This window comes from Phasianus colchicus, chromosome 4 (assembly GCF_987193195.1).
Source record: "Phasianus colchicus chromosome 4, bPhaCol1.hap1.1, whole genome shotgun sequence".
In the NCBI taxonomy this organism is placed as follows: domain Eukaryota; kingdom Metazoa; phylum Chordata; class Aves; order Galliformes; family Phasianidae; genus Phasianus; species Phasianus colchicus.
In genome coordinates, this window is record NC_143439.1 from 10,801,215 (window position 1) to 10,819,811 (window position 18,597).

At 36.0% G+C, this 18,597-nt stretch overlaps 1 protein-coding gene across 1 annotated transcript in view; it reads left to right on the forward strand.

Moving 5' to 3' along the window:
• The window catches only part of INPP4B (inositol polyphosphate-4-phosphatase type II B), a 327,844-nt gene that overhangs the window by 308,026 nt on the left and 1,221 nt on the right, over window positions 1-18,597 (forward strand). The window lies entirely within an intron of this gene.

Sequence of the window (18,597 nt, forward strand, 5' to 3'; positions counted from 1 at the left end):
TATAAGCTCTGAAGGTTAAGCCAATGCTGAGATTAAAAAGAGAGATAACTTGACCATTAACTGCTGCAGGAAAAGTGGCAAAATTACAGTGTAATAAGACATTGTATTTGATGTCTGTGAAATTTCATCCACGCAGTGCACTAATAGTATTACTCTCTGGAGTGAAAGTTGCTGCATAAAATGAAATAGACATGAGAAGGCTGTAGGCACTGCAGGTGAGAATTCTTCGAGAGATGGCAATTGCCAAGTGGATCAATTTAAAATCAAACGTAGGTGTTAAAAAAAGATTAAGGTCTGAAATCATGGAACAGAAATAGCTACAGAGAGATTAGGAGCAGACCTAGAAAAACTAAGAGCAGGCCAGAAGGATAATCGCTGAACCTGAAAGGAGGGCATGGTGCTATGCAAGTTACGTGCCCACAATGCACTGAGCAGTGCAGAAAGCTACCATCAAGCATGAATGGATTCACCATACTGACTGTCATAGCAGGAGTTAGGTGTGTGCAGCAAAGCATTCCTGTGCCCTTGAATCCATTCACCTTTGCTTGACAAGTAATGGCAGTGACTCTGCTACCTGGTTTAGACTTCTGTGTGCCAGGAGGAAGGTGAAGGAAAAAATCTAAAATGCGTATCTCAAATTCTTAATTTTTCAAGGCTTTCAGATATTGTCTTTCCTATTCTTTACTGACGCCGTGGCAAGTCCTCCTCTTCAAGGAGTAACATTCTTGCTTTAACTAGAAGCTGTAGACTTGTTCCGGGTCATTTCTGTAGTATGTAATTCACTGACATGTGAAGGGATTAGGCCTGATCATCTGACATTGTCCTCAGGCTTTATTTGATTTGAAGCAATCAAATCCTATGCGGTTTGCACTGAGTGCACCACTGGTTATATAGTGGAACTTTCTCACATAGTTAGCAATGCCTGGTAAAAATCTGTTGTCCCAATGAAAAAAAAAAAAAAAAAAAAAAAGAGGTCTGAATTAATCAGAATTTAGCTTTTAAAATTGGCATTCCTCTGTAATGCCTCAAAGAGTTTGGTCCTTGACAGAAAAATGTGCCACATTCTAGAGAGATCTGTATTTTTGAAGGCAAATTGTCTAATGATAGTTGAAACATTGTTTAATACCACGTCTGCAACTGATGGGACAAAAGAACTGTGACGGCCATGCAAAGTTGTAGCTTTTGATCATAAAATGAAAATTAATCAGTTGAAGAGCTGTGATCTTTATGCTCAAAAAACAAAGTTAAAAAAAAAAAAAGCTTTATGTAAAATCTTAGGCTAACCACTGACTATGAGTGTTTTCACTAGCTTTTCAATCCAGTTTATAAATTTATTCCCTGATCCTATTCTATTTAAAATGCATTCATTTTACCCTTTTGTCTTTTTACTGCAGCAAATTCTGTGATAGCAATTTGGATTATTTGAATTACTGTTTTTAAAAAAATCTATTATATGAATTGCTCTGTGAATGCTACCATTTATCTTTCTCTGTGAAATTAATCCATTTGATTATTATGATTTACTAGATGGATAACTTTTGAAACTCATGGCAAAAATATATTTCCAGAAAAAAAAAAACTTGCTAAGTGAGTACATCTAATTTTCACTGCTTAATTTTTTTTTTTTTTTCCTTTTTGACATCAGTATGAGTGAAAAAATATCAGTAGATGTGCTCCAGAAAAGCAATACCTAACACATTACATCAAACATTTATGGATGTTGTCACAGTGAGGCAGTTGGTGGGATGTTTCAACAGTGGTGATGGCAACATGAAAACCTACCATGTTTCAGGTGGCCATGCAGATTTTTACAAGCGCACTGGGAAAAATATGTAACTAATGGTAGTGACTGTAGAAAAATAGTTTTTTGGGTTTTTTCTCCTTTATAACTGAGAATTTGCTTTATTAAATAGTGTTATTATGCTCTTTGTATCTGTTGTAATTTCCTTAGAAATAGAGGCATTAGTTTAGAGAGACCTATGGTGATACAGAAAAGATTGTTGTTTTACAAATAGCCTCTTTTCACTGCATGATTTCACCAGGGCATTCCAAGAGAAGGTGTGACTCACCAATGCACACAATTTTCTGCTGTTTGCCTCTCAGAGTAAAACAAGAGTTGGCTAAAGTGAATTAATAGGTGAGCTGGACACTCAGTAAAGGTATCTTGAATAAACATTCTCCTTTTAGTTTGTAATGTGCTTCAGAGCCTAGTGTACGCATTCAGGGTTTTGTTTTTCCAATTTCCTGTAATATTTTCTTATAAAACCTGTCAGTACAGTGAGAAGTATTTCAGTACAAACGCCTTGTTGAAGGCACAGCAAAATATTTTTGAATTTTCCTCAAGTCTGATGAAGATTCTAAACAGAGATACATGTTCTTGATAAACATTAAAGCAAAGAGGACTGCCCATATTCCCCCACACAACGTACAGCCTGTTCTTCCTCTGTGTGTGGTACTACCTCTGACACATGAGAAGCTGACAACTGGAAAAGGAGTGTCTCACAGATAACTTCCTCAGAAGAGAATAGCGTGCACTAGCATTCCTTTCAAGTTGTGTCCCTGCCAAGAAGTGAAAAGGTTCATTGAAGAATCATTTTAGTTTTTTGTAACTGTCAATGGAGGCTTGCTCTTTCCTGTGATCTTAAGCGTACCTGATTCTGAAAAGGGGTGGCTGAATGAGGTCTTACCCTATATTTTTTTTTCTCTGTGTAGGTGCCAGCAGGTCAGCAAGACAGGATTTTCAGTTAAAGTAAGCAAAACTGAATAATAATTTTTGACAGAGATTTTTCTGGGTCTGTATGATATGTGCACCTTTACTTCAGCAAAACACTAACTCCATGTGAAGTGGTGCCACCAAGAATTCCTTTATAAGAACTGACACAGCCATCTCAGAGCACTGAGACTGTGTCCTTGTGCTGGCTCTGCAGGTTTTCTATGTAGGTCACCACATAATGTTTCCCTTGCTCCACAGACCACTGTGCCAGAAAGGTAGCAGTGATTGCTCCAGTTAGAATTTTAACTGAGAAGGTTGGAAATTAGAGGTTGAAACCACTCAAAAGGGAAGAAGCCGCACGCAAATGACAAGAAGGTGTTTGTAGGCCTTTAGCCATGCGCTGTAGTTGAAGCTTTTCTTGGAATTGTCTGCCAGCAATTTTGAATGATGGAACAGAAGGTCTGAGATTGTATGATGCTGTTGCCACAATGCGACAGCGCTTCCTGTACTATCTTCAGGGTACTTGAATTACAGCTCAGAGCACTGTAATTAAGACTTGACGTTAGGATAGGATTTTGCCTTTTACCTTGTTCTGCATATACCTGATATTTTAAGCTGTGAATTTTATTTTTGCAGATTTATTATCTGAAAACAATTTTCTTGAAGTATCATGAACTTATCCTTGCCTGTTCAGACCTGTTCCCCTGCTGGCTGAGCAACACTGGAAATCTACAATTTTGAAAACAAAACAAAACAGCAGTTGCAGACGAGAGGTATCTTTCAGGTGTGTTACATGGGTTGCTCCTTGGCTTCTGAAATGAGTATTTTGGAGATGGGGTGACTGATGCTGACTGGCTGTGTGGGTCACAGTACTGAGACAGCATCTAACATGGATATGACAAGGACAAAACACTGACTAGCATAAGTTCCTCCTATTTCTTGATAGAATAGTCACAACTCAGGACAGAAAAGCCATTATTTCACTGGGAATAGTACACCGAATAGATAAGTAAAAGAGAGAGAGAATTTCTGTTAAAAAGTGTAACTTTTGTTCCTTCTAGTTAGAAAAGGAAATAGTTAATCAAGACAATAATTATTTTATCATGGCTTCATGTGGGAGAGTTGTGAATTTCACGTTAAATTAAAAAACAGCAGCAACCCCATTTAACATTTAAAATATCTGTGTAGTGCTTGTGCTAGGGGAGGATCTGTCCAGTGAAGATAAAAGCTGAGCTGTTTAATGAATGACTTGAAGCAAGAGTTGTGTCATTCAACTCGAGGACTTCTGCAAGTGAAACTCCAGTCAGAGTTTTCATATCCTCGAGGTATCGTGGCTTTTACTTTTATGAAAAGTAAGGGAAAAAATGATTTGTAAAGCATTAGAGCAGGTTTCTGAATGGCAGTTCTGGTAGAGTGTCTGTCTTGCTGAGATCTTTATAGTTGTTATCCTTATTCTATTATTAATTAAACTCTGAAAATACATTTATCTATCTGAGGTAAGTGCTGTGACACATGATTTTGTAAGAAACAGGATATTTCAAAAGATAAAACACAGCAGGACTCAGAAACTCACAGGAGGGAATAATTCTAAGAAGGGCTGGAAAGTATAAGAATTTCAAGACCTGGACTAACATGGTAAAAATTAAGATTATTCTGGAGCATAACATATTGCCCTTTTAACTTTCAGTTCTAAAGAACCCTCTCTACTCTCATGACACTAGGCAACTTAAACTTTAATCATTACATGAATTCACTCTAAAAAATACTACAAAAATACTGCTCAAAGTCAATGTATTATGTTCAACACACTGTATCAGGCAGCATTTCAACTGTAAGTAAAATAGAAATCAGGAGAAGCTGGTATAATTCCAGAAATTTTCCTTATTTCTCTTAACTGTCATATTTGGGATGTATTAATTTTTAGAAGACTTCTCTTTAAAAAAAAAAAAAAAGTGCATAAACTTGTGATCTTTTCCATACTACTCTCTAAGCTCCTCTGAAGTTCTCACCACATGAAACAGAGATACTTTGCTATTAGCAAGAATTTAGTTGAATGAGATATAAAGAAATTGAGTGCCCAAAAAAACTTCTCAACTTTGTTCTTAAAAAAAAAAAAAAAAATCAAGCAGTGAAAAAACAACAAAAACTAGTTAATTGAGATTGAGTTTGTCTTTCAACAAGGTAGAATGAAGTGAACTTCTTAGACAATATATTGGGCTAGTTCTTTAGAGGATGTATATAAGCATAAACATTTTCTTCTTTATGTGATAGTCAGTTTACAGCTTCGTTTTTTCAAACTGCAGATATCTTGATGCACAGTTGCAGCCAGGTCAGTACCGTTATTACAACAGAAACTAGCCATTCAGGGATAATGGGAGCTGATTGAGCTTTTTCTTGCTCTTATGTTGATGCAATTGTCTTTTTTACTGAGCATCAGTGAAAGTCAGGTTTGTTCTGGAAGCAGAAAGAATTGAAGCATATCAAACTGTTCAAAAAAGACCAAAAGTTGTTAATATTAAAGAAAAAAAGAAATGAACATGCAACGCAAAAATTACAGTTTTCTAAGTATTATGGGAACAAGTCAAGGAATTTTTAGTTACGTCTATAAGGGCTGTACTTGCAAGGTGTATGATGTAGAAAGAACAAAGAGAAAACTTCAGACAAGGAACAAATGAAATTAGATTATGATTTGAGTTGTCCATGGCAGCAAGTGAATTCTTCAGTCTGCTTCAAAAAAAGAAAAAAATAGTGCTTTTTAGGCTTGAGCAACAAATACATCTATCTAATCATTTTGTAGTACGTGAAATCTGGTGGAAGCCTCATTAAAATGGTTTGGAACAGATCCACTGACTTCAGTGAACCTTGAAGCATATTCTGACACATTAAAGATTTGAATGACCAGAAGTTATTTTGAATAGAGTTAGCTGACAAAATACCAAAAAGTAATCTTGATTTCCTTTAACAAATTGGAATGATGGATGGTTGCAATGTATGTGTGTTTTCAATTAGGGCTTTTGAATTTCAGTGGCATAACATGATTTCATCTGTTGAAAATTCATAAGCAGGTTGGAAAAAGCATATTAAAAATCTGGGTTTTTTTTTAAGAACAATTTTCTGGTGAAAAAATGTCAGTGTTAGATGTATTTTTGACAAAATATATTTTGTTTGACAATTTGAACTAGATCTAAAGTTTCAAATATCACCTAAGTTACACTCAGACTGACCTGTCTGCAGGCCTTCAGCTTGTTCTTGCCTAGCTTATTAAAAAATGCTAGGTTGCAAATGTTCCTCTACATGCATGTTTGTCTGTGGTGTTCTCTATGACCCATTTGCTGTACCAATAACTGCAGTAGCTTCAGCTTTTAATCATGATCTTGACATTGAAGAAAGAAGGAAATAATATCTGTGTAGGAAGCAGAGGCTGTCTGCTGAAACCGTAAGCCTTTGGAGGCCAGGCCAAACCCATCCTCAATATGTGCTTTACACTTCAACTGTGTTCTCAGGAAAGTTGGAAGTGATGCAAAACTCTTCACTTCTTGCTCTCACACTTCAGCTCTGCTTTGTGGTCGCTTGCTTACTCAATCAACCAACACTTAATCATATCCTCTTTTTACTGTTCTGAAATGCCAAAATTCTCTAAGAGGCATTCTGCTCGTCCTCTAACTTTATTCAGATGCCTTCTTTTTCCATAAAATATTTGCTGCTTTCTCCATCAGACAGACCGTGGGATAAAATAGAATTGATCTTTTATTCTAAGTACAAAATACCCTTTTGCTTCCAATATGGTCTTTCTCATTTTCATAACCTTTCCACATAGCTATTTTAAAACAGCACAAAAGGCAACATTTTCTTCATTCACTTGTTTCACTAAATGCTCATTTCGACAGATTATGGTAAAGATGTTTGTAACCATTACCCTTAAATGGTGATTAAGCTGTGCGTAGGTAACAGAAGCAAGTAAACTAGCTATCAGTTAGGGGAAGAGAACCTTAATCCTCGGTAAACATTCGAGATAACTGGCATTTAACTTGGAATGTATAAAAAAAACATCTACAGAAAATTAGGTTAGATTTAATGGATATCATGATTAAATCAGTATAAAATTTTATTTTTAAAGCCCGTCTGAAATTTATTTCCTTGGGTTTGTACAGTAACTGAATTGATGTGATCGCTATTCGGTTCAAGAAGCGAAAAGGATAATGGAGCAGAAGGGTAAGAAAACCAACAGCAGACTCCTCAGAGAATAAGCTTGTAATGAAGTCATTATGGAAACTGACTGAAGAACTGAGGGAGAGATCAGTGTTTCAGGTTTGTACAACAGTTAAGGAAATATGAGCAGGTTCAGTGGTGAGGAATTAAAAGCAACAGATATCATTTGAGCGTTGGATTTGTTTGTGCTGGGCCACTAATATCGGTGGCAAAGTTGGGATCATAAAATCCCAAGTGCTTGCACTGTTGTTTCCTTTTTGTAGAAATCAGTGAGATATGACAAAGGCAAAAAAGAATTTGAGTATTTGTGATCTTGAAGAAGTTTAGTTACATTGTAATCTGACTACAGTACAACTTTACACAAAAGACATTGATTAAATTCCCTGTGTGAAACAAATCTGATTTTTCTCTATGTACATTTTGAAGAATAGATGGCTTTATTCTATTAACAGTGCTTCTTGTAATACTAAGTGTAAGAGCAAAGAGAGCAAAAACTTTTTGCAGAAGCTGGTGTGTTGATAGGACTAGCAGGGTTCCTTTTGGCTTGATTTTGTCCTTCCTTAGGACAGGAATGTGTGCAATAGGCTATTAACTTTTTCATAATAGATTTCTTTTAATCTGCCAAACATGAAAAACATGTTTAAAACATGTTTTAAACACAGCTCCTAGATATTAACCACTGAATGAAAGCTGAAAAGGGCAGTAACTGTTCTGTATGAGAAACAACATTTTCCTCATAGGTGTTGACTGGGGCTTGGCATCTAGGCTTTTGTTGGATTACCAAAAATTCATTCATTTGCATTGGTGATGTGAAGTATGACTTCTTCAATTAAAATAATTCAGGTGAGATAGTCATCTTGTTTTAATATATCCAGAAAGAAAATCATAGTACTCAGTATCAGTTACTCACCAATCTTTGTAAATTGCTGGGACTGTAATCTCTTCTACTGTGTTGTATTTGTATAATGCATAGTGCAGTATGACTCTACTTTTGGTTGCCTTTCCAGGGATACGTCAATACAAAGAGGGTAACATCATTGTGCTTGCTCTGTCATATTTCTTTCTTCTTGTAAATGGTTTTGTCACAATTCACAAAATTACAAGACTCAGAATTATCACTGCCTTAGCCATAATATCAGAAATGACTGCAACGAGAAGCATGATTCTTTGTTCTGAAAAGTAGCTCTCTGAAAAAAGCCCAGTTTAAGACCTTTGAAAGGCCGTTTACTATTTAAAGTTGATGTAGCTCTTTGGCAGATATTAGAATCTTAAAGTAGAGGAGAGTAATGTATAACATTTATATCACCTTAGTGAGCAAGAGGAGTTGTGTGCATTAGTAGACCAGGTAATGAACTATTAGTTCTACTGATACCAAAGTTCAGAAAGTTACTGTGGAATCCTGGACACAGATATATTTGAAACAAGACTGCTAAAAAATATAGAAACATCATTGCTATAAATCATTAATTCTAAAACCATAATTCCATAATTATAACAGAAAATTGAATGTAATGGCTATGAAATACATTTCCCTACTTAATTTTTCTTCTTTGTACCAGGGGGTGGAATTTCATAGGAGACTGGGATGAAATCAAGACTCAGACCATGATTTGTAGACATTCAGACTTAGACTCCCAAGTTCTAAGATTTGACTGTGAACCACATTCCTACTATTTGATCTTTTGCATATAATCTGGATATTTTTTTAATCAATCTTGTAAATGCATAAAGCATATAACATTTTAAATATATATACAATATATTTAAAATATAAGTATATATTTATATTAGATAAAATGTAAGTATATGTATATATTTATAAGTACTGTAAAGACATTATTGCTAATTATATCTTCTTCATTTCTACACAAAAAGAATGATTCCTTATTCCTCGCTGTCTTTTTTTTTTTTTTTTCCCCTCCAGTGAACTATAATCTGTGTGGATTGTAAGAATTTGTAGGGCATCCCAAGTCACATGTCAGATTAACTCCTGCTTCACGTTTGACAAAGTCTTTCTCTGTCTATCCTGAAACTGTTCTTGAACAGTCTTGGGAATGGCATGTGAGAGCAGACTGTATGAGCTGGAGGCACGATAGCAAGATTTACAGCTGAACAGCTAGGAAACAAGGTCAGTGAGAATTAGGGGAAAAAAAGAGTTTAACCCACTCACCCTCCTGAAACCAGCCTCTCTAATTTCTCTGTTAACTGTCTTCTTGCAGTAGTCTTGATCCTAATTAAATGGTAAAACTAAAGAAATCTGAAATTACCTGAATATATCTGAAATATAAATGGAATCTAATGTTTTCTTCACCCTTAGGAGGTGCTTTAGTGGCTCAGAATTCGTAGGAAAGAAATTTGATAGTGTTGAGTGTTTGAAAGTGAGAGAGGAAATCAGCTGAGCTTGGAAAGATCATTCAGTGAAATACAGAAACGTCCTTTCTGAAGTGAATGATGTTAGTTCATCTTTCAGCCAGTAGAGGAAATGCAGTGATAAAATCTGCAGGAAAGAGACTTGGTAGTGATGTTGAGGAAATACTTCTGCTGTCATGTAGACTTTTGTCTCAAGTCACAGCCTTTGGCACTTCTGCTACTTATGTGTTAACTCAATCTCTAACTTCAGTTTGGAATCATTCATCTGATTTCCTAATTAGCAAGACAGGAAAAGGGCAAAAACAGTCTAAGAGGTTGGATCTAGCCTGACTCTTTGCAACTCATAGCTCTGACTCAGTTACAAACTCAACTATCAACAAAAGGAATAGCCAGGAAAATCCAAGGTAGAGATTCTTGATGGCTATCAAAGCCATCAAAAGTGAATGGCAAAGTCTGGGCTTAGGCCTTAAGAACCATTTATCTGTTTTTAGATTGTTAATGGTTTTTCATGTTCCTTCTTTACACCTGATGAAGCAAGTATGACATCTGTCGTTGTCTGTCTTACATGAACTTCCTATGATAACATGCTCACTCTAATAATAGCAGTACTTGTATGCACGCTTGCCTTCAAGGCCTGAAATATGATACAGCTGCTATAAAATTTCTATGCTCTACTGCTTTACAACAGTCAGCCTCTACCAAGATAAGAGGAGAGTTAACAATATTTCAGGATGAAAGCAGCATTTTGTATATAGGTACATCTTGCCCAAGCAAGGATATATCATTACTTGTCTACGGTGTAAGTCTATAGGGTGCTGCAAACTGCCCATTTAGCTTCTCTCTAAGATGGCAAAGATGAACTACTATGATCTGAACAACCCATCTGTACCTCATCTGCTGTGCTTCTTCGTTAGGAAAATGCTTTTGGAGGTATGGAAGAGGGGTGGGTTACATATCTTGGATGAGCTGGGAGTTATGAGCTGTCCTTAGGAGGACAGTAGGTATAGCAGAGAGAGAAGAACATGCCAGAACAGGAAAAGGCTTAAGAAAAGGCAAGGGAAAAATCCTTGTCACTCTCTGCACTATTTAAAGTGCCCTTCAGGCCCAGGACCTCTGCCTTCATTTTTACTTACTGTCTTTCCTTGTATCTGAATACATGTTCCCAGTCCTACTCAGTTATATCTGAATGCTCTTCTGACTTCTTCCTGCCTTTTCTGTCATCTATTTTCCTATGTAATGTCTTCCACCCTGAAAAGTACAACCCTTTTTGTGCTTCAGAACAGCAATGTTTTGTAGCTATGTATCTGTGAATCTCCTCAGCTGTAAGATAGTCCAATAGCTGAAGTGGGGGATCATCATTTGGTAATATGCATGGTAATTAATGCACTGCAAACTTCTTTCCTGCTGTAAGAAGCATTTTAACAGACAAAAGGATTACAAGCTAACCTCAGCAAATAATTTCTGCAACAGTGAAAAAAACTAGTAGACTTTGCTTTAATGCTGAAACTATAACCAGGGATCATGAAAAAACATTTTAGTTCTGCAAAAAAACTGTTCATTACATCAGTGTTAATGAAGGTAAGGGTTTTTCTTGTTTGCTGAACAATAAATACGTCTTTATTGGAGTCTGGTTGGAATGTAATTTTACAATGAAACGTACTCTAGTAATTTCAAGTACAGCTCATTCAAAGGAAGGAACTTGCAGAAAGGAAGTATTAGGTATTACCCCAGAGGAAACTCTTTCCAGTGCCCAGTGAGAGGGACAGACCCAAGGTGAAATATTCAGCTATCAGATCAATTGTTAGTTGGTTACATTCCAGTAGTGAATAACTTGGAATTACAGATCAGACTGTCATTGATTCCTATGCTGTGTTTTAATGTGCAGTGAGCTATTTTCTCTGTACTATTCAGTTTTGCTTAATTGCCCATACCGTTGTTAAGTACCAAAGAGAGTCATGGGATTTTGGATTGAATCTGGAAAGAGCACACTGAGCAATTAAATGCAGATTTTTTAATCTGTCTTTACATTTAAAATGTTGTAGACTTCTATCAAAACATTAATCCAGGTATGACCATTTAAACCAGAAAATCTGTATACAGGCTTCTATTGACCATCAAGCAGATGTTCACCCTACTTAATATGCAAAAGATATAATGTGAAAACATTAGTTCTCTTTAAAATTGTTCCCTAAGATGGAGAACAACCATCATATATAAACACATACTGTCACGTCTGCAGTCATAATAGTTTCAGCAGGCTGAGGTAAAGAATATTATTTGCTGAAGGAATTATGACAAATTTTATGCAAATTACAGCTAATTCTTTTCCTGTCCTGCATGAAGAGAATTAGTTATTGGTGGTCGTATCAGAACAAAATCAGGAAACCATTCACTGGTAGCTCTGACAATTTCATAGCCAGTTTATGTCCTGGAGACACAGTTTAACCCTGAAGACTTAACATATACATAGAATTGAAGAGAACTCTTGAAAAGCCTAAGCCCTAACTGAAAGAAATCCATGAAGAGAGAATATAAAGGAGGTGATAATCAAAAAAAGCCACATGCAAAATGCAAGAAAATAAAATTTATTTCTAGTGTCATATATGATACAACTAGTGTACTTGGCTTGTCAAAATGTGCTTTTTTTCTTTTCTTTTTTTTTTTTTTAATTTTTTTTTTAAATAACCCAAGCTCTTGTAGGATTTTCTACTGGGAATCTATTTAATTGTTAACAGCAGGGAAACGTAAAGTGAAGTTATAGAAATTCTGGCCTAAGATTTACAATAATCTTCTGTATTAGAATATATTCTGAGAAAATTTTCAGATTGGGATTTTTTTGAAAATTTTCAGATGGATTAAAAAGTGGAGTAAAAAGTTCCTTCAAATTTGTATATATTGTATACTACTCAACTCTCTTAAGATGAAAGAAACTTTCAGGTCTTTCCATTAAGAAAAAAAGTTTCAAGCGTATGGTGGGTTTTACCATTATTTTTGTATAGCAAGAATGAGTCAGCAAAACTCTTTGTAGAAACACAGCTGAAGGTATGTATCAGTTCGAAGTTAAACAGTCTTAGTCAATTCTGATATAGCCAAGATTTTTAATGTTGAGTTGATTTTGCGGGGTTAATTTACAGAGCCATTTCAGACTTGCTTTATGTTGGTAATTTGTTTAGATAGTGAAAGTTGAAAATTACAGTAATTTTTCTGTAATACTGAAGAAAAACACTAATTTTCCCTGAAGTCCCAAGAAAGCTTGAGAGTGTAATGCATGTACTGTCTGCACTGGTGCCCCCACACAGCATTATTCTAGAACAGAAGAAAAATGGAAACTACTTCATTACACTTTTTTTTGTGTTCATTTCCAACTTTGCACAAGACATCAGTCATCTTACAGTAAAGCTGTAACTTGTTTAAAAGCTTGTTTCTAAAGTTGAAATAAGTTTTCCTATTGTGAACTGTTTACAACTCTGCCTAGAATCAGAAAAGATCTAATCAGAATCTTAAGCATGAATAGATTTCTGAGCTCTCTTGGATATGTTTGAGTTGCAGCAACAGCTGTGAGCGAATATTTATTGAAGTAAACATGTTTTCATAGCAGAAATGTCCAGCTGTACTGTTGGAATTCCAGCGTAAGTCCCAGAGTCCTAAATATTCTGAAGAAGCTGCTCTGGAAGACTTTCTGGCAGTATCTAAGGAGTTAAAGACCTTTTTTAGGTGAGCTTTTTGTGAGGATCTGATATTTTTGTCAGACTTTTTTTTTTTGCTCCCTTCCCCCCCCAACTAAATAATTGTAAAATTTATTTCATATAACAGTACTTGTAATTGATTTATTTCACAGAATCACAGAATCACAGAATTGCCAGGGTTGGAAGGGACCTCAAGGATCATGAATCTCCAACCCCCCTGCCACATGCAGGGCCACCACCATTCCACCTAATGCTAGACCAGACTGCCCAGGGCCCCATCCAATCTGGCTTTGAACACCTCCAGGGACGGGGCATCCACAACCTCCCTGGGCAGCCTGTTCCAGTACCTCACCACTCTCTCCGTAAAGAATTTCCCCCTGACATCCAACCTATATCTCCCTTCCCTCAGCTTAAAACCATTTCCCCTTGTCCTGCTGTCCTATTTGTTACATAGTAGTTTATTAACAGAAAACCTTGATGCAGAGTTAGATTTGCCTAGAAATATGACTGCACCCGTCCGGAATGGCTGGTTTGGCAAAGCTCATATTGATGACCAAAAATGCACAAATAACCTCAAGCATTACAGCTTTCACAAGATAAAAATTGGATTGCAAGCACTGAAGCTGTATTCACTGTCTCAGTGGTAGCTACTGAGAATGTTGGAGAGCTTAATTAAAGCAGTTTGGCAGAGAAAATGACACGGTCTGGAAAGACTATGCTGTGCTAGAATAGAGTGAACAATTTTCTTCCATGGGGATGCATGTGGGAAGAAAGGAATGGACACGTATTTCACAAGTCCAGTGCTGTTTCAGCTGCAGAACTATGATGGTCTTCCTACTGGAAGCAGTTAGGGTGGAAATGAGTGATCTCTGTATGTTTAATCAGAGGAAAATAAAGTGTAAGATCTTTAAGTAGAAGAGGGCTGTAAAATAAGTACATACAGCATGTTTTTTCCATGAAGCAAAAAAAAATTGACCATTGGAAGGGCGAAGGCATATCTTCTTTTAAGTCATTCATAAACAAGTGAATTCATGGCATATGTTGCTGTTAAAAGCAGTGTCTGGATGCATATACTCCTTAATTCATACTCCCTGCTTCTCAGAAGCTTGAGGTTTGTTATCTCAGCATTCGTGGACATGATATTCAGCCAAGGAAATGGCTCTCTGCTGTTCTTTTATTTCTGAATTTCTTAGTGTTTTGTCAGTGGTGGTGATGATGTTGGTTTTAGAGTACCTTTGGTTGTTAGAGATTGCAATTACCAAGATGGTTTGCAGTTGAAATGCTACATGTATATAGGCAGGAAGACAAAAGGCTCTGGTTTCAACATATGGTACACCTTGTTATAAATGAATGAGCTTTCTGGACATGATTTGTAGACTTGGAAGGTTGTAGCTAAATGTTAGAGAGAGGAGTCAAAAGTATTTGTGTCTAAGTTATAAATCTCATCAGCTTTTCGTGATGTTTCCGATGCACGTCTGTTAATAGAAATGGACTCTGATAAAGTGATTGAGGATGAATGCACACACATCAGTTCATTTCTTTGCTCCACAAGACGATATTCTAAAGATTTTGCCCCAAACCTTATTCGTGACATTTCTTCAAATGCTTCCCTCCACATTAAACATCTATCTGAGACTTTAAAGCCATTACCCAGTTGTTAATTTCTGAAAAATCTGATTCAGACTCAGAGGTAAGAGAACCAAGATAGTTATTCATTTGTACACTAAGGTTAAAATAAGCTTATTTATCCTCTGTTCTCTCAAGAAATTTCCCAGAAATCCACTTTACTTCTGTTTATGTTCCAACTTCATTCTTTTTGCTAGAAGTTTTTCACTTTTGGAGCTAGTGGCTTACCTATGCCATGGTACAGATGACTCAGTCATTTGAGCAGATATTTTCTTCTTTATTGTTTACATATATTTTCTATATTTTTAGAAATCCAAATGATTCCTGACCAGCTTATTTTGTAAATGAAAATATCACCTCTAATAACAACATTCAGAAAAGGGCAAGGTATCAGTAGGTTTAATGTATTAAAGCTTAAGTTGTTGGCTATTGGTCTAAGTAAGCCTTTTGACAAGAAGATGATAATTCTTCTCCAGCATATGTAGATTTTGGAGGAAAATAGCTGGAAAGGAACAGTTTAGAGAGGCTGTTACTTTTATTGCAAAATACTTGAATTAACCCTTTTCCTCATAATCTGCACACTTCTCCAAAGAGAGCATAGTATCAAAATTCATTTCTTTGCCTCTAGAGAAGCTCTTTGCATACTCCTTTGCATATTTCATTGTCTCTTTAAACTTCTGCCATGTGGAAAGTGGATCTTGACGTATGTTCCTAACAGTGCTTTTTCTCACATAGCTATATAAACTAAGATAGATAACCTGAAATTTCTACAGAGCGCACACCAGCTACTTCACTGTAGGTAAAGAATCCACTTTTCAGAGTTATGTTTTTCTAAGAACAGTGTAGCTCCCAACAGGAGAGGTAGCTGCTATTCAGAATTTGCCTTTTTCCACTACCATTCATGCTCCTGGCATTCAGAAAGATCTCATTTCCAAATTGAACAAGCATCGGCAATCACTTACATGGACCCCTCAAAAGGAAATTTGAATGGAGATTCATACTGTCACTCAGGTCAAATAGGGAGTCACCTATTTCTGCCAGGGAAAAGCAGACCATCAGTCACAGAACTGCAGCTAGCCTTCCTTTTGCAGGCTCTTGAAATGAATTCCCATGGCTGCTGTCAGGTGAACCCATTACAAGCTTCTCATAGAGGGCATCTTGCCCATTGAAACAGCATCACCTTGGTTAAAGAAGGAACAAATGAACCATTGCCCTGGATAATGATTATTTATTACAGATGTATGCATCTATGTAGTTAAGTGTCTAAGAAAGGGCCAGCTGGGAGGCAAATGCTTACTTCAGGTATCAGAAGAGAATATTCCTTCAGTGGACTCAGCAGTGAATATGCCATAACACTAGCTTAATTAAATCACTGAATAATCTTAGAAATTGAACTGACTAATTAAAAGTTGTGTGGAAACTGTCAGATGCTACTTCTAAGGACCAAATATATACTATGGAAATGAAATTGATAAGATATGCCATACCCTGAATTTACAGAAGACGGCAAGACATTGCAGAAACTGAAATCTATTGATCATGCTGTGTAGATGAACAGCTAAAAAGAAAATCCGGGCCACACAAATTATTGGTTGAATTCTCTTTTATGTTTTAAGAAGCTAATAATTATTATATAAATGTGAGGACTTTCAGACATTGCCTAAGATATCTGCAGAGGACCTGACCAACGGGAGCTCAAATATTCGGATGTACAGGAAGTGGTATTCTATGGATGAGAAACTAATATCTGTGTTCAGTTCAGAGTCCAATAAAACAAAGCAACAGAGGATGACAGGTACAAAATTTCTTGTCTGTGCTAGTGCTACTTTGCATCATCCTGTTAAAATATATACAAAAATATGGAATTGAATACTAGGTCAAGATGCAGAAATATAGAAGATATAAATTATTGCTAAGTAAGTCAATAACACAGAATTATGTGCTCTAGAACTTTTGCAGAAGAGCATTATTCTTCCCTTGTCATGTCAAAAGGTAGAGTTATTTTTCTTTCCAAACCTAGAAATGCACTGCTGCAAATCACTTTTTCCTAAAGTAAGTTGGATTGATTGGACATAATACAATATTAATCTTCTTCTTATCATTTACCAAGAGTAGCTGGAAAACATTACGTCCTAAATGCCATGTACATTATAAGAACTTGTGCAGAGGAAATATGTTCTTCTTCCTGGGAATGTTTACTTGGAAAGAAGACACCCTAGATTCGGTTTTACTATTCTGCTTTCAGTAGCAACAAGCCAGATCAGATGCATGCATGTCCTAGTTGTATAGAATATGTTTCTCTGGGTTGTGTATAAATTTCCCAACCAAAAAACAAAGAAACAAAACAAAGAACAAAACAAAAACCAACCAAAAAAAAAAAAAAAACCACCAACCTAAGGTGATCTTAATTTATTCCATTCTTTATATTGATTGTATAATTTTTTACCATCATAGCATTTTGAACAGGGTAAAACTTCCAGCTGGCAGCTTAGTTCTTAGAAAAAGGAAAGCCTCTGGAGAAATACTGAAGAACTGGATTAGCAAATGGTATTTTTAAATTCTGGAATAGCTGAACATACAGAGGTGAAGCGAAATAAAGAAATTAGTCCTATGCTGAACAGAAAGTGACTAACAGCATGTCACAGACTTAACAGTAGTGCTTCAGAAAGGAAAGTTCATAATGTTTAACTTGCTACTGATAAGTGATTTACAAAAACTGAATAATATTGTTTGTCCCATCATAAATATTGCTAGACAGTATCTCAAGCTTCCTCAAAACTAAAAATAAGAAAAATCCCTTTATGTTTTTGATTCCATACCACAGTTGTTTCCAGACATTACTTAGCCTATTAATGTGACATAAGGTTGTATGAAATCACGTTAAATGCATGTCATTGTTTTAAGGAACAATTTAAATTAAACATAGAACCAGATTACTTCAGCCAAACTGTATAATGAACACTTCCTTCCTTGCTGTGCCAAATGATTCAAAGATTCCTTCTGTAGTACCTCTGCCAGTGTTTAACTCTAATATTGATGTGCTTATGAATTTACTTATTAGTTAGTTTACAAGTTGCCTGGAAGGTGCTCCTCAAAGTGCTGGAGATTGACTTTTGGGAGTAACTCAACAATAAGGAAGTAACAGTGTATTTGTTGCCTTAATGAGATTGAGACTTAGTTTCTGGTAAATGTACAGTTGAGTGACTTGGCCATTTATCAAATGAAGATGGGGAATTGGAGGTGCCTGGAGGATAGAACTGCTCATAGTGGAGAGTGGTTGATATGATATGGTTATGAATCAGGAAATAAGCTGTTAACATAGAAGGAGCTGAAGGCAGAATATTCAACGTTTCAGAGCAATGAATGACAGGTGACTTTGCATTCAGTCTTCTCATATGGACACCATAAAATATAATTATCATGGTTTCTAATAACTTATCAAAAAAGTGATTCCTTCCCTGAATGCCCTTATCTCAATACGAGACCAAAGTTACAGACTCTGCTACACAGGAAAGGTTTCTACAACTTAAAAAAAATATATATCAAGTGTGGAAGAGACTTGATCATCTTCTGAATGCAGACTATGAAATTTATGCTACTCCACTTTGGTTAGAAGTTGGATTTAAATTTTTGGTAATTGCTAAAGAAACTGTAGTAATTACAATAATGAGTGTGTCAGAGGTAAAAATGATGATGATGATGATGAACAAATGAAGTTCATTTTATGTGTTTATGTGTTTTATCGCTGAACAACAGAACCAAGCACTGGCATTACTTTCTGTTGAGAATACCAGAGGTCTTTTCATACAAAAGATAAAAACAGGCAAGGAAAAATCTTCAAATAAATACTCTGATTTTGGACTTTGAAGAGGTAAAACAGCTAGCTGGGTTTAGCTGAAAACCATAGTGAAAGGGATACGAGAGAGCCAATGGACATGTAAGACAAGTAGACCTCAGCTTGCTTTTGTTTAAAAAAAAAAAAAAAAAAGGCAA